The sequence below is a fragment of the Mustela nivalis genome (genome assembly GCF_964662115.1).
Source record: "Mustela nivalis genome assembly, chromosome: 15".
NCBI classification, from domain to species: Eukaryota; Metazoa; Chordata; class Mammalia; order Carnivora; family Mustelidae; genus Mustela; species Mustela nivalis.
In genome coordinates this window covers 8630983-8653607 of record NC_139034.1, presented here as the reverse complement: position 1 = coordinate 8653607, position 22625 = coordinate 8630983, and the positions used below count along the sequence as shown (strand labels likewise).

Below are 22625 nucleotides of genomic sequence, written 5' to 3'. Positions count from 1 at the left end.
TCAGGCCTTTGGTCCCACCCCGCTTCCCTGGGCAACCTTTTCTGAACCTCCTGGACTGGGTCGGATCCCGGATTTATCCAACACTCATGTGAGTGTTGCTTCATACATGTGTCACAGCCCTAAGTCTACATTGGTGATATGGTTTCATTAATGTCCTTCCGCATGGACTCTAAATGCCACATACTACGGGGACCTCTGTGAACATTCAGACCTCTGTTATTTTGCTCACTGCTACATCTTCAATGCCTTGTGCTGATGCTAGAAGAAGCAGGTCTTCCAAACTTTGTCAAATGAATGAATGAATACACATAGAACTATGAGTCATTTATCAACAGGCGACCCATGGGGCACTGCCAAGGAAACTTTGGATCCTCTGGTCTGGAAACCAAAAAAAAAGCTATATGATCTCTAAGGACCTGTCAAGCCATAAAATTCTATGACAATGAGGGAGGATTTCTAGACAAACGACCAAAAAAAGGGAACACAAAAGAAACAAGCATTCAGTAAGGAAGACCACAGAAAACATGGCTAAATGGTACTATTTTCTCCCCGAGCTTTTTGTAGGGATTTCCTTCTTATCCACCGAGGTCGAGGAGTATATCTTTTTATCTTTATATTCCCAGTGTTCCGCATCTCCCATGCAGCATGTAGTAGGCACTCAGATATTTGTTGAATGGAAAGAGCAGTTCATCACTTAGAGATGTAGGAACATGGTGACACTATTCTCCAGTACTAAATCAGATTTTACATTAATAATTGATTGTGGTCATTGAATTCCTGTATTGTGATTTTGTTAACTATTCAGCAACGTTCAGGGTTTGTATTAACCTTCCAGCCTCTTTCATGTAATTGAATGTAATGGCTAGAAAGGGTTTGTGATAACAAGGTTAGGAAGATTCCATGCCCTCAATTTGATTGTCCGCTGTTCTGATGTGTAGCATGGGTGGGTTTGCCCATCTCGGGGCAGCAGACCCTTGATTCCCTGCACTGCCTGTCTGCTCAGCTCCTTCCTGCTCCCTTTGCTTCCTTCCCCTCAGCTCACCTCCTGTCCTGGTGGAAGTCACAGATTGCGGCAACCACTTCCGGTTAGAAACACAGAGAAGCTCCGGAAGCTACCAGATCTGCTTCCGTGAAAATATATTGATTTGCAACCCAAGGACTTTCATCAACTGTTCAGAAATGCCTATCACTATTTTCTGGATGGCTCTTTCAAAGAGTTTTAGTAGGGTTTATTTAACTGATTTGTTACCCAGAGACCCAGAGCAAGGGGTCTGAATTTACAAAAGGTCCATGTGCTAACTTCTGGTTCCTTAAGTGAGCCCTCTCTCCAGGACTTTGCTCATGCTGTTCTTTCCTCCTGGGATTCCTCTCTCTTGCTCTCTCCCTGCCTGAATAAGCTCAGCTCATCCTTGGGTTCTCAGCTTAGACTGTCCTTCCTTCTAGGAGGCTTCTTGGACCCTGTAAGCCTGAGTGAGGTGCTGCTCCTTTGAGCTTCCAGCACCTGTGGTTTCCCTCAGAATAGTTTTCCCACACACCACGTTTCCTTATTTCTATCCTCCATTCCACCTAAAGCTGAATGAAGGCAGGGACTGTGTCTTAGCTATTGCCAAGTTCCCAGGACCTGAAATAATGCCTGGTTGATGAACAGGTTCACTGACCCTGGGAATAAGGTCCCTGAAATACAGAGAATGGGTTGAGCTTGGCTTTTTCCTTGGGTCCAGGGGTCTGGCACTAGCCTGGAGTCGAGGGTTAGCCCAGAGTTCTCCCTACAGGTATACACAAGTGGCATTTTTGCTTATTGTTTCATTATGATAATTATATTCTTTCATCAATAACAAGTTTAAAAAATCTTGCCATATACCTTTGTTTAAAAATATATTTATTTATTTATTTATTTGAGAGAGAGAAAGAGAGAGCAGGGTGGGAGGGGCAGGGGGACAGGGAGAGAGAATCTCTAGCAGACATCGTGCTGAGCCAGATTCTGGGCTCGATCTTACAACCTGGAGATCAGGACCTGAGCTGAAACCAAGAGGTGACCACCCAACGGACAGCAGAACTCAGGTGCCCCCCAATTTAGCCATGTACCTCGATGACCAGGTAACTGCTTATTCTTGCTCATCATAACAAAAACAACACAGACAGTCAATGATGAAAACACAGAAACCCTTCAGCTATAAAATGACGTATCAGTTTTGATTAAGGTAACCTTCTACGAGGATCACATTTCTTACTAGTCATAACTAGATTTTTCCAAGAAAAGTAATTTGTGCAGTTGCTGTTTAAGTCTATTTTAAGAGTTAAATTATGTAAAAAATTCGTGTGTTTTCAAAAAACATTAGCCATCCACATTCAGTGTTTCAGGAAAACTCAGCTGCAGCAGTAGATCTCGTTGTGGAAGGACTCAGAGTACTTCAGTATGGCTAGATCTGCTATGGGTCCACAATGCCTTTTTGGCTCACCACAGGCTGCTAATACTTTCAATTCAACTAACTTGCTTGGAGGGTCGAGATCATTTTCATAGTTTGAAAAGGAAAGACATTTCTGTTCTTCTTCACATAGACTGATCGGGTCCTCACCTTCCAGGAGAATTACTCTTCTCATGATTCTGCCAACGGCACTGGCATGTGGACAGGGTAGCTGGAGGAAAAAGTAGCTCCCAGAGAAAGCGTTGATCGGGACACTGTCCTGTGTTAGCATCATTCTGCTTGTCACAACACAGGATGTAGACTGTTTCTAACAGTGTCCTCGCCCTTTCAACGTCAAGAGATGGGGACAGTATGCATTTCGTTTTTTCACATAAATGATTTTGGGTTGTTTGTAAAAAGTTTTGCAAATCAGGATGTGCTTTGTTCACAAGCACACAAACACAAGGTGGGCACCCTGGTGGGCAAACACACTGCCTTCTGGGGTCCAGAGGTCTATCTTATTCCTAGGATTTCTTCCAGGAATTCTATCCATTTTATCACTGAGGAGGTTTGGGAGGTTTTCACTGTAACCAGTAGAGCATCCAGGGAAATAAATTCACAACTTGCTCTTCTGGTCTAGAGAATGTTGTCATGGCCCCATTGCCCTTAAGGAAAACTGACCTGTGAAAATCCAAATAAAAGAATGGGGTTTGGACTACTGGAAATGAGCCTTTGCTTCTTCTGAAATTCTCCTGAATTTCAGGTGCATTTTTATGTCGTGATTGCAAATAATGAGCCTCATCATTCCCGGGGGAACAGGTTGTGAGTACAGGCCTCTGTGTGCAAGGACAGGACCAGACACCAGGTTGTCAAGGTCTGGAAACTCCATCTCTGCTCTCTAGGGCTGGCCATGTTCATATGTACTGCAGAGAGCCATGGAGGGATTGGAAAATGTGAAGATCAAATGGGAGAAGGAAGCTCCCATTACAGGAAAACAGAGTGAGGGGGTGGGGGGCTGGCCCTCAGTATGTCAACTCCATCCCTGCACCAGGTCCTCCCCTGGGTGCCCTTCTTGATGCCAGACTCCTACCTACCCTCAGATGTTAACAAAAATGCCATTCCTCAGACATCCATCCCAATGACAGCCCCAGACCTAAACTAGGTCCCCTTACTGGTCCCCATAGTGTCCACCTATCCTGGAGTTGTGCTGGGTTGAGGGAACCCCGGGGCAGTGTGACTGCTCCTGGGATCGACCTTTCTGGAATGTGTCTTGCATCCTTTCATTCATTCCACCATTGTTTGCAATGCTCTAATTTTCTCCCAGGGAATTTACTGTCCAGAGGTGCCTTTCACCACCCTCCCCAAGCCTGGCTAACACTGCCTTGTCCTTTGGGACAGACCTTTAGGCAGCCACATCTGTCTTTATCCCTGCTCTTTGTCACCCCACTTAGCAAAATGAAGCATAATTATAGTCTTCTGTGTATGTCTGTCTACCATCCCCCTCCTGTGAACTCCAGTATGGTAACCCAAGACCAACCACAAAGTAGGTGTCCTGCTATTATTCTTGGATGAATGAGATCACTTAGTCAAAGTTCTTTTGGATCCAATGAGAGCATGAAATGTAAGAATGGATAGTTTCTTAATCCTGGTCATGGCTAGTTTGTTGCAGAATTCAGACTACAGGGTTATTCCCATGTCTTCTCCACTGTGTCTGTTGGTAGTTAATTTCAGCATGTTTTAGTGTAACACTGTTTAAAGAGAGTCTTTAAACATTATAGAAATATAATATAAATATAAAGCAGACTGTGAGGAGGGTCCAAGCAAAGATTCATAATATGGATCTTTTCTGAGCCCTGAAACTAGCCCTACAGATCTGAGAACAGAATGTTATTCAGGGTTAGTAACTTGAGTGTGAATAAAAGAATGCAGAACAACCTTTTTGTCAAATTGTGAAGTGAGGCTGTGAGAAGGGGAGCATTCATTCAGTTCATTTCTTCACTAGCTCCTAGTTTTAGATTCAGTGAAAGTCTATGTCAAGCCCGAGTAAGGCACTCACAGTCCAGGGACAGATAATTTAAGTATGTGTGTAAGATCTGTGAGCAATAGGAGATGCCCTGAGCACACAGAAGGGGCAGTCACTATTTTTGAATAAATAAAATCAATTGGAGAATCAGCTGGAGACCAGGATGCTTTTAGGGGCAAGTGGGTGGTTACGAAGCTGGGCAGATAAGTGGAGACTAGTGCAGGAAAGTCCTTAACACCACTGATGGATGACCTTTTGCAGCTCAGGCTGAACTCTGGTGACTTGGGGAAACTCCGTCACTCCACTCTGCTCCTAAAAGGCTCTAATGCTAGAGGATAATGGCTCATTCTGTGTGTGGGCACCTGCGTACCCATCCGTGTATACGCGTGTGTGCACAGGGAGGGAGAAGGGAGGAAGGCAGGGCAAGAAAGCCAATTCTCTCCTAGCACTCTTTTACCCTTCCCATTAATTAAATGCTCCTATGCAGAGGCTCACAAAATCATGTCATGCTGCAGAAGAACAATTAAATGGCCGAATGGTCCTCGATGCATATCCTTCATTAGCCAGCACCTGTCATGCTTGAGTGTAATTCAGAGGGACTGAAACGGGCCTCGTGCAAGATAGTCATTCCATAATGTTCATACTTTTAAAACACGTCTGTGGACTTCCCGAACATTTGCTCCTTGCTTTACGTAACTTCTTTCCTTAAAAATATGTGTACATGCTGGAAAAAAAAATGTGTACATGCTTAGAAACTATTGTTAAGTGGAAGCTTGTGACAGAAGTCACCATAAACCCTGGACTTACTGAGGCAGACAAGGCCACGACATTCCCAAAATTTGCTCTTTCCAACTGTTCTGCTTCAAGGAGAAAGTGTGTGCTCTGCGCTGGTCTTTCATACCTGTTGTGTTTTCCTTTGCTTTTATTTTCCCAGACCCAGAATGTACAATGTAATTTCTTTTAAAATCCTGAAAAGTTTGATTTTTAAATTGGAACAAAGTTTTCAGACATTGATTTCATAGCTTTCTGGCAAAGATTACTTTGATTTTTATGTCCCTGTGATTCTATCATCAAATAGTTTTTATTGTAGTTGTTGCTGTTGTTTTTTCTGAAGCTCTGAATGTGAATGCTCTGGGTTTGTCTTTCCCTTTCAGAGCCAAACAAAATATTTGCTGCCCTCCCCACTCAACTGCAGCAAGCTCCATGCTTGCCCCCATGTTCTCAGGCTTTCCTGGGCAAGAGGCACCTTGCCTGGGCAAGAGGCAACTTGGGTATCATTTGACTTTGATCCCCCTGCTGAGCTGGTTTGCCCCATTTTCTCCTTAATTTTGCCCTGAACTGTGAAAGTTGCTTGGTCTCCTGCACTTAACAAAGTCCCATTAACATATGGTCTGTTGGTGCAGCAAATTTTTATTACAGGTTTGGAGATAATGGAGAATTATAATAAATAAAACAAGTTAAACAACCAAACCAATGAAACAAGAAGAACACAACCCGAACCAGGAAACATTTTAAAGCTCAGCCCCCTCATTTGTTGGGAGCTGCCTGTTCCATCCACAAGGGCTGTCTCTCACACCCCCTAACTAGACACATTTGCTCTTTCCCTTTAGATAACTTTCCCCCTCGTCTTCTGAAAGGATCAGAGCCCCCACTCACTTCCATGTCAGGGGACAATTGAATACCCCTGTTAAGGATTCTACACCCAATTCCAATGCATGTGGGGCCCTCCCCCAGCATCCCCTCAAGCAATTCTCTGGCACTAGCCAGGTGTTCTAGAAATCAACTTAATCCAGACACTATCTATCTGGAGACAGCATCAGAGCCCACAGGTTAAGGGCTCAGTCCCACAAGTCTCTCATCCACTCAGATGTCAATTGCACAAGGTTGTTACCTAAATCAGAGATTCCCGCCACCCCCTCTTGGGCTCACAGGACTCAGGAACCAAGTTTACTCTCTAGATCATTGGTTTATTACAAAGTATATTAAAGGATATGAAAAAGCCTGCAGAAGAGAGCCACAGGGCAAGATATGTGGGAAGGGAGTTGGCATTTCCATGACCTTCTTGTATAAACAATACCCCAAATCTCCATGTGTTCACCAACCCTGAAACTCCCCAAACCCTGTCCTTTGGGGGATTTATGGAGGCTTTGTTACATAGGCGCGATTGGTGAAATCATGGGCCATTGGCCATGAACTCAATGGCACCTTTCCCTCCCCCAGAACTGGGGTGGTACTGAAATTTCCAACCCTCTAAACAGAGGGTTGATTTTCCTGACAACACTCCCCATCCTTAGGCAGAGTCCCAAAGTGTCTTCATTAGCATAACAAAGGCATCCTTGCTGCTCTCCTTGCTTGAGAAATTCCAAGGATTTTAGGAGCTCTATGCCAGAAACGGGCTGGGAGAAAGACTAAACGTGTATTTCTTACTAGAAATCACAGGATCATACTTGCTGGTAGCAGTCGGGGGCTAGCAAGAAGCAGATGGAGCATGGAAGGATTCGACCCAAGACAGTTTAGTGAAGGGGTTATCAACACGGGCCAAGGGAAGTAACAAGAAATGGTGAAATCCCCAGAGATTAGCAATGGTGGGAGGATGTTATCACTGCTGGGTCTGACCAGTCTGGTGAGAATCTGGTGACGGTTGGAGCCTCAGAAGAGCGAGCTCCATGACGAGCTGAGGCCACAGAGAAAGACGGCCAACACTGGACCCTTGGGGAAGTAGGGATTGGGATACGGAGTGGGGTGGGATGCGATAAACACATCTCTCTCTCCTCTCCTCCTCTTTTCTTCTGCAGGTGCCTCTCATTGACTGAACCCACCTGAAAGCCAAGGGGCAGGGGAACCTGGGTCATGCGGTCCTGGAGGTCAGCCTCCCTGGGCACAGAGGAATGCAGCAAGAGGAGTACTACTAATAACCAGCCCGTTCTTTATACGGAGAAGTTTCATCTCTCTCTTTGTTTGAACTTCTCCCACTCAGATTAGTCCTATATTGGCAGTCTTTAAGCAACCAAAATCTTACCAAGTATTTTTTTTCCCCTCAAACTGAAGAGCTTTCTCTCCCTAAAGAGAATTCTGCCATTTGTCTAGAACAAGTGTCTCAAAACCACCAGCATTAACAATAGTTGCTCCTTCATGGTTCTTAAGGTTTAGAGCATCAGGTCTTTACAGTCTTTTCTCTGTGTATTTTTTTAATGGTCTTATTGAATGCCCCCCCCCTCCAAACACACCCTCAAGCAGCACAGGGCCGGGCTGTCTTAGCTATTAACACACAACCGGTGGTGTCCCCTAGCTCACCAGTGAATGTCTCTTATTGATTGTGTTTTATTAATATAGAAAATGAAAAAAAATATGTATATATATATATATGGGGAGAATGGGGAAGGTGTGATACTGATAATCGTGTTCACAAATTAGTAAACGGTAGGTTGTGGGGATACCTGGGTGGCTCACTCAGTTAAGCATCTGCCTTCGTCTCGCGTCACAGTCCCAGGGTCCTGGGATCGAATCCCGCATCAGGATCCCTGCTTTGCTCCCTGCTTTGTTTCCTAAGGAGGCTTCTCTTTCCCTATCTCGCTCTCTCTGGGAATGGAAAACAAGAAACCCCATAAATGACTGCTTTTTTGCTCCTTTCCCTGCTTCTGTTCTTGCTAGGACCTGCACCCCGCCTTACAGACGCCTTATAGAACAGATCATGCATGTTCTCCTTGTAAAGGGCAAGGAGTTAATGATTTCTTTGGATTCTTCCAGCACTCTAGGTGAGATCTAAGGAGTGACCTGGCAGGATCAACAAGAGTGTTTTCCAAGACTACTGACTCACCAGGAAGCCTGATTCCGGGGCATAAGTGACTTATAGTGGACCCCCTAAACACGCCTCCTGTTTTGGGATGCCTCGGAAGATGTGTGTCTCCGACCACAATTCTCAGTAAAAACCCCAGACCCCAAGCAAAGACCAAATTCTGTCTCATTTCCTTTCTTAGTCGCTCAGATGCTCTGTCTCTATGTCTTCAATAAACTCTACTCTCACTTCTTCTTGTCTTGTGTTTGATTTTCATTTTGCTTAAAGTCAATGGCCATCTTGACTGGTCCTGCAGGACCCAGTCTGGGTCCTTCGACCTGCCCACCCGGCATCACCTCTGGGGCCTGAATAGCTAGCTCCAGCTGAAAGCCCCCCCCATGACCCCAGTATCCTCCCCCTTACTCTAAGAAAGACTGGTGGATATTCAAAGAGATGCTAAGGGTGCCTGACACCTAATTATCCCAGGACAATTTAAGTAAGATTTCAAACAAAACACTGGTGACAAAGGCAATTTGCTTTCTTTTTTTCTGTTAGGAGTAATTATTTGCTGGTTTATCTCTTGTAGTGATATTTTTATTTTGGGTCTAAAGGATAAACTGGTTGTTGGCTGCTTTGGTAATGATATGATCTGAAAGTTTTTAAGTGTCATTGTTCAGTTCCTGTGAAGAAAATAGTTAAGGTCAATTATTCAAAATAAAATAAATAGGGAAAAGAAATTATCAGAGTAGAGGTGTGGCTAATGAAAATGGCTCCTAGGACAGAAGGATTTCCTCTTTCCTCCCTTCCCCTCTTAGAGTCATAGAGTTTAGCCAAGGAAGATGGATGAGGGGGAGGATGGGCCTTGCTGGAGAGAAGGGAAGGGGAGCACCCTCTCCTGGAGGGAGGCCAGGATGGACCTTCTTCAATGGGCTGATAGCAGGATGCCTGCCCCAAGCTGCTTAATCAGCCTTTGCCCCTTTTATTGGCATGGGAGTGGGTGTGCGTTGAGGCTGAGGTGGGGGGCTGGTTCTCAAGGGAAATAATGTTGCACATGAGGGACAGTTGTCCCAGGATCAATGAATTCCAAAAAGAAAATGCATGTCAGGGACTTACCCTGGTCACCATTCTGCTGATGGCTTCTAGTTCCTGCTATTGTGACAAGGCAATGTTCTAGGTTAGATTCCTTACTGTATCAAGACAGGTGTGTCATGTGCTCTAGGCAGAAGAAGCAGGTACGACACCTAAGGGCATGGTGCCCGCCTTCTAAGACAGACAATGACATAGAAAAGTTGGTAAGAATATGCCATATATACCACCTTTCCCCTCAGCATCAGCGGCTTCATCTCTGGGTAAAGATACTGCCTGATCTTCCCACAGGGACGGTGAGATAATTGCTATTAAGTGCTTTCTAAAGGGGACAGGTCCTCTCATAATGATGCTCTGGGTTTTCTCCTTTAAGACTTGTATGACCTGCTATATTCATTTGACACTTTGAAAGTTCTTTATCCTGCCTGGATCTAGTTTCCTCCTCTGCTAAAATAGGGATATTAACAGTCCCCACTTCACAGGGTTATTGTGAAGTCTGAATGGCTTAATGTACGTAAAACACTTACAACAGTACTGTCACTGTGTTGGTCAGAATGTTTGTGCTACTAAGCACTTCTACTTAACATTTAAGAATTTCTCATTCACCCAGACTCTGCTGGGGGTCCAAAGACTGCCCAAGGCCATCCCCTTCCATGGGGTGACTCAGGGCTCCAGGCAGTTTCCACCTTGAGTCTTCTTCACCTCATGATAGAGAAAGGTGAACAAATGTCTTCAAAGGAGGGAGACACCCAGGCAGCATTTATCCCTGGGATCCCACTCCCTTTTCCATGCATCTGTGAGACACAGAAGTGTAACCTACATGACCTTGGGCTTGACATGATTACACACTAAGACCTAGTAGACAGATGTCCAGGGCTCTTGCACAGAAAAAATCGTGATATATGGATTCTGGACTTGTTTTCAGTTCTAGGTCCAAGCAGGGGAAAAATGAGTTTCACCCCTTCCCCCACTATCCCCAGCCTTCTGTCACCATAACAGAAAACACCAGTCTGGAAGGGCAGCCGCAATGTTTAGAGGAGAAACTGCTGGTCATGACCAAAGGAGCATAGGAGTAGACACAGGGTACTTGCAAGAGAGAGACTGAGGGGTCATGATCTCAGGGTCCTGGGATTGATTCCCGCATCGGGCTCTCTGCTTGGCGGGGAGCCTACTTCCTCCTCTCTGTCTCTCTGCCTGCCTCTCTGCCTACTTGTTATCTCTGTCTGTCAAATAAATAAATAAAATCTTAAGAGAGAGAGAGAGAGAGAGAGACTGAGGCACAAAACTCTAGCCTTTGGAAGCATGCATCCAGGCAAAGAAAAACCTTCCTTAAAAATCAGTTAGGAAAGGGTACCCTGGGTGGCACTGTCAAGCGTCCAATTCCTGGTCTCAGCTCAGGTGATCTCAGGGTCCTGATCTCAGAGTCGTGAGATTGAGCAAGCCCTGCACCAGGCTGCACACTCTGCATGGAGTCTGCTTGGGATTCTCTATCCCTCTCCCTCTGCCCCTTCCCCACCAATGCACACTCATTCACTCTTTAAAATAAGTAAATCTTTTTAAAAAATCAGTTAGGAAAACATCAGTACTTCTGAATTTTACAGTAAGCGAGCATACAAGCAACTACTAAGTTTTAGTAAGTAGAATGCAGACTCCAGAAGCAGGTGTCTTGGTGTTAGAGCACCTAAAGACACAAAATCAGGAGTCCAGACTAGACCACAACTATTTCTCTAGCCTTAGAGATGACTGAGTATCAGAGAAGTAGAACTGGAAACAGCATTTGCAATTCTCTGTGTGTTACCTGTGAAATCTCCCTTAATGTCCACACCATATGAGGTAGGGACCCTTTTATTCTTTTTTCTTTTTTTAAGGATTTTATTTATTTATTTGGCAGAGAGATAGAGAGCACAAGGAAGCAGAGCGGCAGGCAGAGGGAGAGGGGGAAGTAGACTCTCCACTGAAAAGGAAGTCCGATGTGGGTCTCCATCTCAGAAGCCTGGTTTCATGACCTGAATGGAAGGCAGACTCTTAACCAACGGAGCCACCCAGGTGCCCCAAGGGACAATTTTATTCTTAACTGAGATTGACATTGGTCACCCAACTGCCCTTTAGTCTGGAGGAAGTTTGGACGCGATGCCAACTTTCTACAGACTGCGGCTCAGCCAGTGTCAAGGAGTCCTCTCCCTCTCTGGGTCAGCGAAGTGAGAGATGGGGCCTCCTAGCCCAGCTGCAGCACGGGTGTACACCATGGAGGGAGAGACCCTGCAGGAGTGTTTGAGTCAAGTGTCAGAGTATTTGAGTTCTGGCCTGGTGGGTTTCAGTAGCAGATTTTCCTATCTCATCTACCAAAGGCACAAGTTCTTAAATATCATTTCACATCATTTCACAGGACAGAATTTAGTACAAATTATAGTTGCTTCCTCTGTCCCAGAAGAGAAGCTTCTGACTAACACAGCCTGAAGCAGCTTCCATTCAGCTGGACCCTAAGTCCCTCACTTACTGTCCTGCATGCGATCTTTCCCATGGGTGCCTGAAAGCTCTGGTCAGTCATGTCGACAGGGGATAGATGAGTGCATTCCCACCAAAATGCACATGGGAAACTCCACCAGGACCTAGAAGGTATTGCCTCTCCCTAAAAGTCTCATTCTGACTGAGCACAATTTAGAGACCAATTTAGGTCTGGGGAAAAGGCCATTCAATGCCTTCCCTCCCAAGCTGGAGTGGAGGGGTTTGGCCCCACAGCAGCGGTGTTTATTGGGAGTTTCAGGCAAGTCTGGGCTTATGTGGCCATTTATAGCACAGGCTGCCAGGTGCCTATTTATGTGACAGAATAAGGGGTCCACTGGGACAGAGCAAACCCAAAGGAAGGAGTTCCATGCACAGGGACAATGATAGCTACTGAGCTGTTAGGGGGGTCTGGGGGGCTCCTATCCCCTGCCCGGTCCCATGAACTTGTTCTACTCTGAGCCTGGGCATGGGGGTGTGCGCAAAACCAGGAAGAACAGCCATCCCCCAGATCATGGTGAATAGTGTACCAACACAGCAAGAACAAGTCTCCATGAACCGGTAAAGAGCCCAGTCTGATTTAGCGTATGGAGGACTCCAGAACATTCTATACAGCAGCACTGGCAATAGCAGAAGGTTTGTCTCCAAGTGGAGGCTCAGCGGCCAGCACCATGTTGACTCAGCAGGAACAGGATGCAGCAGCTATGGCTGCAATGGGAGGTGGCTCTCCAGGTAACTTTGCAGGGGCTCCGGTGGCTTTTTGGCACAGGCCTGGCATCAGAGGCCTCAGCAGCAGCCACTCTAGGCCATCCCTGATGAGAGGGAAAAAATGGCCTAGAGTATGGGGAGAAACCAAGGCATGCTATTTGTATCATGATCTTGATTTTCACCCTTGCCTTGGGAAAACCCACAGGCTGTCGTAGTCCACATCCACAGGCTGAAGAAAACTTCTAGTCTCTCCTGGCTCCAAGGAAGAGTAGACACCCCACTACACCAAGCTACGAGGGACAATTATACCTCCCTAGGTCACCTTTTCTGGGATAATTAGGGCAAGACCAAGATATGAGCAGGCCCTAGGCAAGGCTCCCATTGAGCCTGCTAGGGCTGGGTAATTGACCACCTCTTGTGGCCAATATTCTTTATACACATGTTCAACGTTCACTTGGGAGAGAGACTGAGCTGTGTGGGGGATGAGCAGAGGTCACCGCTGGCAGGAGTCTGCATCCCCTCCTTTGGGTGGCACAGATCTCCAGGTTCCAAAGACCCCTAGGGAGGCAGTTTCAGGTGGCCTAGAACCCCAGCAGAGATGGCTAAGTGGAACAGAAACTCTGCAGGTAACAGGTCTGCCCCTCTTCCAGAGAAGCCTTTTATATTTTTTGAGGATGTCTAGGACATACCTTTTGGAGCTCTGGTCCCCTTCAAGAGTGGCTTTTGAGAACACTCCTTTTGCTCGTACCTAGTTTAAGTTAAGAGTGGGTCTGGAAAGTCGTATTTTCTCTATCTTGTTACATTTTAGTGCAAACCTCATTGAGGTTGGTTGCCTAGCAAATCCCCCTTTAATCTAGCTCTGGGAGTATTGCTCCCCTATCAGCCAGAAAGTGCTTTGTGGCTAATTTTCCGCTCACTTTAATTCTGCTTACTGGTTTGTGAATACGGAACCTCACACAGAGGTTTTGGTTGAGGATACACATTTTTTTTTACTCTCCTTACCCTTTGTTCTCCTTTTCTCCCTCCAGCTGGTCAAACTTCAACCCCAACTATCAAATACATATAAAATAGTTTCCTCAAAAGTTCAGATTAATAGTACCAGAATCTTTGATTTTGTAGAACTACATATTACTTTGATACCTATTTTTGCTTTACCTACTGTACAAACAGAATCTGAAAACAAGTTTTTTGTTTGTTTGTTTGTTTTTAAGAAACAGAGAGAGTGTGTGAGCACATGAGCATGAGCAGGGAGGGGCAGAGGGAGAGGGAGAGAGAGAGAGAGAGAGAGAATCCCTAGCAGGCTCCATGCCCACCAGGGAGCCCAGCAAGGGGCCTGATCCCACAACTCTGAGATCATGACCAGAGCGGAAATCAAGAGTCACGTGCTCAGCTGACTGAGCTACCCAGGCGCCCCTGAAAACAAGTTTCCAAAATGAATACCAGCTCACATAGCTCTCTGTTTGTCCTCCTTTTATAGCTCCCCAATGTCTGTGTGATAAAAGTCTGTATTCTCTGGCTTGATATTTAGACCTTTTGTGATCAAACCTCACCTCCTTTTCCACCGTGCTCTCCAAGATTCCCTCTCATGCCCTTTGACTTGTACCCATACTGAAAATTATAAGCATTCCAGGATTACAACAAAAATCTCTTAGAGACAGACACCCAATTATCCAGCAGGCTCCCAGGACACTGTCTGAACTTTCTGAAACATCAGGGAAAACAACGAAGTGACATCTCCAGCATGATTTATAGTACTAAATACTTACAAATTCGGCATGCACCAGACCCATGGCACAGTTCAAATCAGCCGAAGTCTTCTCATTGCTCAACTCCCTTCCATCACCACAGCAGCCCACACCCAGTAGTAAACAGCGAGGTCCCCCAACAAAAGAAGGAAGACATTAAATTTCAGTGTTCATAGTTTAGAGTCTCACGTAGCTGTCCAGTTTTTCTCTCCTTGTTATCCTATGATATACAATCCTTGAAAGAGTCCCATCTGACTCGGACAGAGAAACGTCTGTGTCTTCCAAGCTGCCCACGAGTGCTCGCTTCGGCAGCACATATACCAAGCTGCCCATGATGGAGTCATAGGATATCCCCAGCCTTAAAAACTAGCCAAGGAAATGACATGAGAGTTTCTTTTCATTGGACAACAGGCAACATAGGGCAGTAATCACTGAGAGACAGGAAATAAATGAGATGAGACCTACAGTGGCCTCCATTTATTGCCTGTAGAGTTTCCAGGCTGATGTTCAGAGAGGCAAAGTCCAAACAGAGCTTGACAATTCGGTTGAATTGAGTTTGACAGAGTTCAAAGCTTAGAGATGCCAAATTGGCTACAATTTCTAGGGCAAAATACGAGAGAGGGGGGAGCTTCACAGAGAGCTCCAAAAATCTGTGAAAAGATCCTGTGGAGTAGGTGGATGAGGACTGATCAGAGTATGTATGCACTACCTGAGGCCAGGAAAAGAATCAGTAGAAAGGAGCAGGCATGGGCGCCCGGGTGGCTCAGTCAGTTAAGCAATTGCCTTTGAATCCGGTCATGATCCCTGGGTCCTGGGATCGAGTCCCACATCTGGCTCCCTGATGAGTGGGGAGCCTGCTTCTCCCTCTCCCTCTGCCTTCCCCTCCCCTGTTTATACTCTCTCTGTGTGTCAAATAAAAAAAAATAAAATTTAAAAAAAAAGGAGTGGGCAAAAAAAAAAAAAAAATTAATAGAGATCACACAAGGCTAGAAATAATTTGTGTTCCCATGAGCCAGGGTAGGAAGACCTTATAATACAGTGGGCATTGAGCGCAGATTTCAGAAGATATTGCCTTAATGGTGAGACCAAATTAGCCCTAGATCTTCCCTAACAAAATACGAAAGTCAGCCTTGAAATAATTGCTCCCCAGAACAAAGTCCAACAATATACAAAGGTAAACAACATAACCCATAAATTGTGTACTGTTTAGCATACAGTAAAAAATTATCAGGAGTGCAAAGAAGCAGGAAAAGGTGACCTATAACTACAAGAAAAAGTGATACCATAAATAGATTTTCAAAAGACACTGATATTAGAATCAGCACACAAGGATGTTGATACAGTGATTATAAACATACTCCTTATCTTCAAGGAGATAAAGGAAAACATAAACACGGTGAGAGACATGGGAGATACAAAAAAGCCCCAAATCAAATTTTTAGAGATCAAGAATACTCCATATTAAGTAAAAAATACACTAGATGAGAGTAACAGCCAATTAAACATTGAAAAAGAAAGATAAATGAATGTGAAGACATAGTAGTAGAAATATTTAAACTGAAAGCATGTAAAAAGATTATATCAAATTGAAAAAAAATCAGTGAGCTATGAGATTATATCAAGCAATTGAACACACGTATAATGGGAGTTCCCTTTTTTTTAGTTAACATATAGCACAGTATTTTTGGAGTAGAATTCAGTGACTTATCACTTACATACAACACCCAGTGCTCATCACAACAAGTGCCTTCCTTACTCCCTCCCCATCACCCCTCTAGGCCATCCCCCACCCTCAATTTGTTCTCTGTTGTTAAGATTACTTATGGCTTATTTCCCTCTCTCTTTTTTAACTTTCCCTCTTCCCATATGTTCATCTGTTTTCTTTCTTAAATTTCACATGAATGAGATCATACGGTATTTGTCTTTCTCTGATTTATTTCACTTAATATAACACTCTCTAGCTGCAGCCACAATGTTGCAAATGGCAAGATTTCATTCTTTTTGACTGTTGAACATTTAATGCAATTCCTGTCAAAATGCCACCAGCATTTTTCACAGAGCTGGAACAATCCTAAAATTTGTATTGAACCACAAAAGATCCCAAATAACCAAAGCAATTCAGAAAAAGAAAAAACTGAAGGCATCACAATTCTGGATTTCAAATTATATTACAAAGTTGTAGTCATCAAAACAGTTTGGTAATTGGAGTTTTATGAGGAAATTTTAAAAAGAGTGAAAAAGAGCGAAAAAGGAAAAATACATGAAAAAATCATGACCAAAAAGGTCTAAATGTGATGAAAATTATAAATCCATAGAAAGAATAATCTCAGCAGACCCCAAGCAAAAGAAACATGAATAAAACAACACGACGGTATATCATAATCAAATTGCTTAAAACAAATGATAGAGAGAAAGTCTTAAAAGCAGCCAAAGAAAAAGACATATTACATGAAGGAGCTAAAGAATGCCAATTTCCCATGAGAAATTAAGCAAATCAGAAGACCACAGAGCGATATCATTAAAATACTGAAAGAAAAACTGCCCTCATAAACTTCTACACTCAACCAAAAATCTTCAAGAAAATGAAAGCAAACTAACAGGAAGTTGAGAGAATTTATCATCAGCATACTAACTTTACAAGAAATGTTAAAAGGAATTTCTTAGACAGAAGGAAGATGATACCCTTGACAATATACAGAAGAATGAAGAGCGGTGGAAATGGTAAACATATAGGTAAACGAAAGTATATCTTGCCCCCTCATCTTCCAAATCTCTTTAAAAGATAATTGACTGCTCCAAGCAAAAGTAGTAACAATGTACTGTGGAGTTTAGGACATAGGTAGAATGTTATACATTAGAATGTATGAATAATAATAGCACAAAAGTCTGGAGGGGAAGTGTTGAAAAGTTCTTAAACCATATGTAAGTAGCATTACATTATTTGAAGACAGACTGTGATGAGTTAAAGATGTACACTGTGGGGGCACCTGGGTGACTCAGTTGGTTAAGCCTCATACTCTTGGTTTTGGCTCAGGTCATGATCCAGAAGTTGTGACACCAAGCCCAGTGATGGGCTCCATGTTCAGTATGGAGTCTGCTTGAGATTCTCTCTCCTTCCCCCTTCCCCTCTCCCCTGCTCACTCTCTCAATTAAATAAATATATAAAATCTTAAAAAAAAAAAAAAGATGTACATTGTAACTCCTAGAGCAACCAGTAAGACAAGACAAAACAAAGAGTTATAGCTAATAAACTAATAATAGAGATAAAACAGATTAGGATAGGGACATGCTCAAGGTCATCAGTACTTAACATCCATATATCAAAGGGAAATGAACAAAACTACAAAGCAAACGGGGGGAGGATAAAGGACCTGGGTCTCCCTATGTAACTGTAGCCTAGTCATGAAATGCAACCACAAGGTATCCTAACATAAAAGATAACGTGGTTGTCATTGGCACCACTAATCTTAGAGAAACACACATATGTTTGTAGAGAGTGACATTAACTGACACAAAAGGCACCACCCAGGGACGCAAAGAAAGAGACACTCAGGCCAAATTGGTGAGACAGGTGTAAGGTATTGACTCCAGCTGTCCCCTTTCCGCTGAGAACTCAATCTAGATCAATCCAAATTCCATTTTGAGAATTCTATTTTTAAAGCCTCTCTACCACCAAGGACTTGTAGCTACTCAAGTCAACATATGTTCTCATGTTCTTCTCTCTCCTCTGACTGCAACACCTTTCCCTGTCTTGTTACCTTGGCCAAGTCCCAGTTGACTGGTAGGTTTCAGTTAATGAATCACCTCTCCTGCAAAGCATGGCCTACTCTCTCCAGGTAATTGCCACTGGGTTCCCACAGCACCTGGAGCACAACTGTAGCTTAGCATTAAGATACAGTCTATCCAGGGCACCTGGGTGGTTCAGTCGTTTAAGTGGCCAACTCTTGATTTTAGCTTAGGTCATGATCTCAGGGTCATGGGATGGAGCCCCACATCAGGCTCTGTGCTCAGAGTGGCATCTGCTTGTCCCTCTCCCTCTGCTCCTTCCCCCCAACACTCATATGCGATCTCTCTCTATATATCCCTATCTCTATCTCTAAAATAAGTAAATAAAACCTTTAAAAAAAAAGATACCACCTTCTGGCACCCCTAGAAATCATTATAGCTTCTTACCAAATAACCCTGCACCCTACAACCCTGATGTAAAAACCATCAAAGAAATATTGAAGTATTTGTCTTTATATCTTGTGGTCTTCCTCTCCTATAAAATCATGTTGAGATAATTTGAAAAGTTAGAACACCAGTAAAACAGGAAACTTCAAAATAAAAGTTGAATAAAAATCAAAGCAAAGTCTCAAGAAACAGATACATAGAATATTGGGGTACATTTCTGAAATCAAAGACAAAAATTAGCTCTGTGCTTCAGAATCTAACACAGAATTAGGAACATTTTGGGCCGCAGAGAGTTGAATAAAGAAGTAAAGGGAGAAAAGAGTTCAGAGCCCTTTTAATTGATTGTCCCAGGGCAGAGAATGAGAGCCCATGGTAACATCCTGCCATGACCCTCAGACCTTCCAAAGATTCTATAAAAATGCATATTAAATTACTAAATATTATTAAATCATTAAATATTTAAATATTATTACATATATTAAATTACATCTATTAAATTCTAATATGCTGAAATTGGCCAGAGTGGTTCCTGTTTTCTTTTTTTCTGCAGCATCATGGTGAGCAGATACCCGTGAACAGAAAAATACATATAATAGATGGGCCAGGGATTTCTGGGCTTTGTGAAGTCCATTGCTCCAAGAATCTCCCCTACAGGTTTTTCTGGGTTGGGTTAGTGAGCATCGTCCCTGAAAGACCAAGTAAGTCCAGTTTCTGAAACCTTCCTGTAAGTGGCCCGGATGAGGCTCTGGGGAGCTGTCCCCTTAAATGACTTCTTGTTTTTCTAGCCACAAATAGTATGTTGTAGATAATATATTATAATAAGCAGTTACTCCTACTGTTAACCCTATTTACAGGTGAGACTACTGAGGGTTGGAGTGGTTAGTGATGCACCCATCATCTCAAAGGTGGTGAGACTCCATTGAAACAACTGGACCCATTCCCGTGACCTCGGCAGCAGCCCAGCATCTCCAGAAACTGTCAGCTCTGACTGGATTTCAAACAGCATTGTATTTCTTGATGTAGGGTTGCTGCCTGTCTATTTTTATGTCTATATTTGCAAGTCTGACAAACTTCAAAATAAAAAAAAAAATACACACAAAAAGAAATATATTTTTGAGAAAGGGAAAAACCATCCAATAATGGCAGAGACAGAACTGACTTGGTAAATGTTATGGGCTTTAAAAACAGTATTAAACTCCTCAGCAACTTTCATAATAGTCATGTGCCAGGACACAGAGAAAACCACGTTTTACCATCTGTTAGCTCTTATGTTTGGCATCTTGTGAGATGTCACTTTTCAACCAAAGAGCCATCATCAATTTCAGATCAGGTGAAGAGTAACAGGTGATTAACTCTTTTTCCAAAGAAGCTGTCAAATTTTTGCTTGTGGTATTCTATTCATAACTGGGTGGCTATGTATCAGAAAGTAGAACTAAGAAGATACTTGAAGGTGTATGTTTTTGTTCCTTATAAAACATGTGCAGTGTTCTGACATTTCTATCGCAGCTTCTGTTAAGGACGAGGAACAGATCCTTCGCTCTCCTCCAGTGAGAGCAGCTCTCTTGCACAGAAGCAAGCTCTGTCTCCTGGTTGGGCAAATCCAGGCTGTTGGTTGTGTCTCAGCCTGCACCACCTCCCCCTTGATTAATGAAACTCTGCAGAGAGCATGCTCTGTGTCAGCTGGGTTGAACATTTCAGGACGTAATCAATTTCCTTTGTCAGTTTCTCTGCTTTATCTGATTACAAACTCTTTCCTCTCTAAATATCACTTTCCATAACAATCAGGCAGGAGATTCCATCATTTATCACTCACTCCTTCTGCAACAACTTTTATTTTGTAGCATGTGATACAGGCAATTTGTCCCTCCAAAACCCTTCTGTGGGAGATGGGTGAGCTAATCCTCATGGTGAAGACTCCCCGCCACTCTTCTGGGGTGGGTGGGTGGGAGGGCATTTTGACCTAGACCACCTTCCTAATTTCCTTTGGCAACTAAGCAGAGTTTGTTTCTCTGTGAAGCTATTCTTGATTGTGGGCCTCTTAGGATCTAGGTCCTCTTTGTATATGATGTCCGAAGTATTCCAAGAACCCTCCCAGGGAGCTATTATCCTGATTTTTACAGCAGAGAAATTTGAGGCTTAGTAAGGTGAAGGTGAAGTGATCTGCCGAGGGTCATAGAAGTTTCATTGATTCTAAGGTACAAGCCCTTTCCACCTCTATACCTAGGTGTCCTCCTGGCTGTTGGTCCCTGTTCCTGGGGCCTGTGGGTCTGTGGAATCTCCGTCTCTGTCTCCGTGACCCATATCCTCTCTCACCTATCTTCTCGGCCACATGAAAAGCTTCCCGAAGGCTCAGTCACTATGTGTCTAAGACCTCTGGGTGCGCGCTGGGTGGTTGGTATTCAGGTAGTCAGATGGGCAATCAGAAAAAAGCACATGCTTTGTTACCCAGGGACTGACTTCGGGACAGTTATGTGCTCCCGAGGTGAATTTTACTTTTATTTACATTTTTACCTTTTCTGTTGTAAAAGTGGCTACAGTTCCTTCCTGGGGTTTTGTGTTCTCTTTCTGGAGATCACCTTGAACCAGGTCCCAAGTAGGTCCTCACAAAGAGCCAGATGCACGGTCGTTTCCTCTGTGTGCTGGGCAGAGCGAATGGGTGCCCTCAGCATCGTCCTAGCAAACTCTGGGGATGGGGGCATCAGGAGGCTTCTGAAGAAACCAAGGGAATATGACTCACCTTGAACCTGGCTTTGCCACTTTCTTCTCCAGCAAAGAGTAATTTCCCAAAAAGGCTGGGTCCCTCTTTGCCAGCTACTCTCTGAGTCTCTCGGCCCCCTTAAGCCTGCCTGGAAGAAGACTGTGAGGTCACAGCCTTCCGTCCTCCCACAGGGATTCATGAACACCAGTCAAGACCTTGAGATGAGATCCCACTGCCGGCAAGGTCTCAGGGTTTTCTCAGAGAGGGCACCATGGGGCAGCAGCGCAAACACACACCACCGTGGTTCTCCATCACACAACAAAACAAAACGGAAGCGCAGAAGATGGTGTTCGCCCCACTTACTAAGTGTAACCTCAGAAGTTGTGGGCACTTCTGATGTTTTTATCACATAGCCTTCAGAACTTGTCATCACAGCCCTAGGGCAAAGAATCATTGCTGCTGGAGGAAACTGTTGGGGCAGCAGAGTGGCCAATGGGAAAGGGACCTGTGTGTCTCCCCTGGCACCTGCCCGGGGCCAGGGCTGTGCAGTCTGACCTGGACAGAAAAGTCCAATGGTGAAAGCAAGTTAGGGGTCAGGGCGTGAAATGGGTCAGGGAGATGGTTCAGGAGACCGCTTCTCCATGGCAATGGCCTCAGGGCACCACAAAGTGGTAATGAGGCAGTGAAGGGTCAAATGTTGTCCTCTCGAAGGACTGGGGTGTGCTGGATGGTCTCAAAGTGTTCTTCAGTTCCCTGTCATTTAACACCCTCTTCATGAGCTCATGCTATGTGCTAGGAGCTCACTACTCCGAAGAGCTGACAGTTTTATGGTTAAGGGACAACATTTTTATAGAGTTCAAGAACAGTTATATTAGTTTTCTAACCACACGTATGTCCTGAGCGAGACAAGAAGCTAAAAAAGCAGGGAGGCCATCAGCTGGATGCTAAAATTGCAGAACAAAATTTGTAAGGAGTCAGCCTTCTGTTGGTTTGGGAACAAACAGCAGTGGGCTGATGGGAAGAAAGGCGTGCGCGTGGGAGCCACCCACAGATGGGACTTGGATCTTGGTGTCACTCCCCACGTATCATGTTACCTTTAAGGAAATGTCTCTGTTTGTATGCTTGGCTGATACCAGCTGGTGGAAAGTTCATGTGTTGCTTGAGATTCAAGGCTGCTCGAATTTACAATCCTTAATTTGTAGGAATTTATATAACACAGCTAAATTGAATCCAGCGTGTCTTGTTGGGGAAAGCATGGACCTGGGAGATAGACACATCCATGACCTGTCTGGGGTCATGTGGCTACCGTGCCACTTGGTTCAGGAGGTTGGGCCTTCAGACTCTTGTTTGCCAAATGGGAATAATCATAAAGACTTTCTTGAATTATATGAGGATTAGAGAAGATCATACACATTAACAACGCTAGCCCAATCCCAGTACTTATAAAAACATTACCTGGGTTTGCACAAGCAAATACGTCTGTCCCCATTGGGTTTTCACAAGAGTTTTG

The 22625-nt window shown here is 44.1% G+C and overlaps 2 protein-coding genes across 6 annotated transcripts in view; both read left to right on the top strand.

Moving 5' to 3' along the window:
- The window catches only part of MTMR6 (myotubularin related protein 6), an 821484-nt gene that overhangs the window by 17667 nt on the left and 781192 nt on the right, over positions 1–22625 (top strand). The window contains exon 4 of one of the 5 annotated variants that reach the window (XR_014303097.1): positions 7224–8455. The exons of the other annotated variants lie outside the window; for them this stretch is intronic. The gene's annotated coding sequence lies outside the window, so the exon portion shown is untranslated. Of the gene's footprint in view, positions 1–7223; positions 8456–22625 lie in introns of those variants that run through there. 5 annotated transcript variants of the gene reach the window in all.
- LOC309848517 (ral guanine nucleotide dissociation stimulator-like) overlaps positions 1–22625 on the top strand; it is a 729203-nt gene that overhangs the window by 27243 nt on the left and 679335 nt on the right. The window lies entirely within an intron of this gene.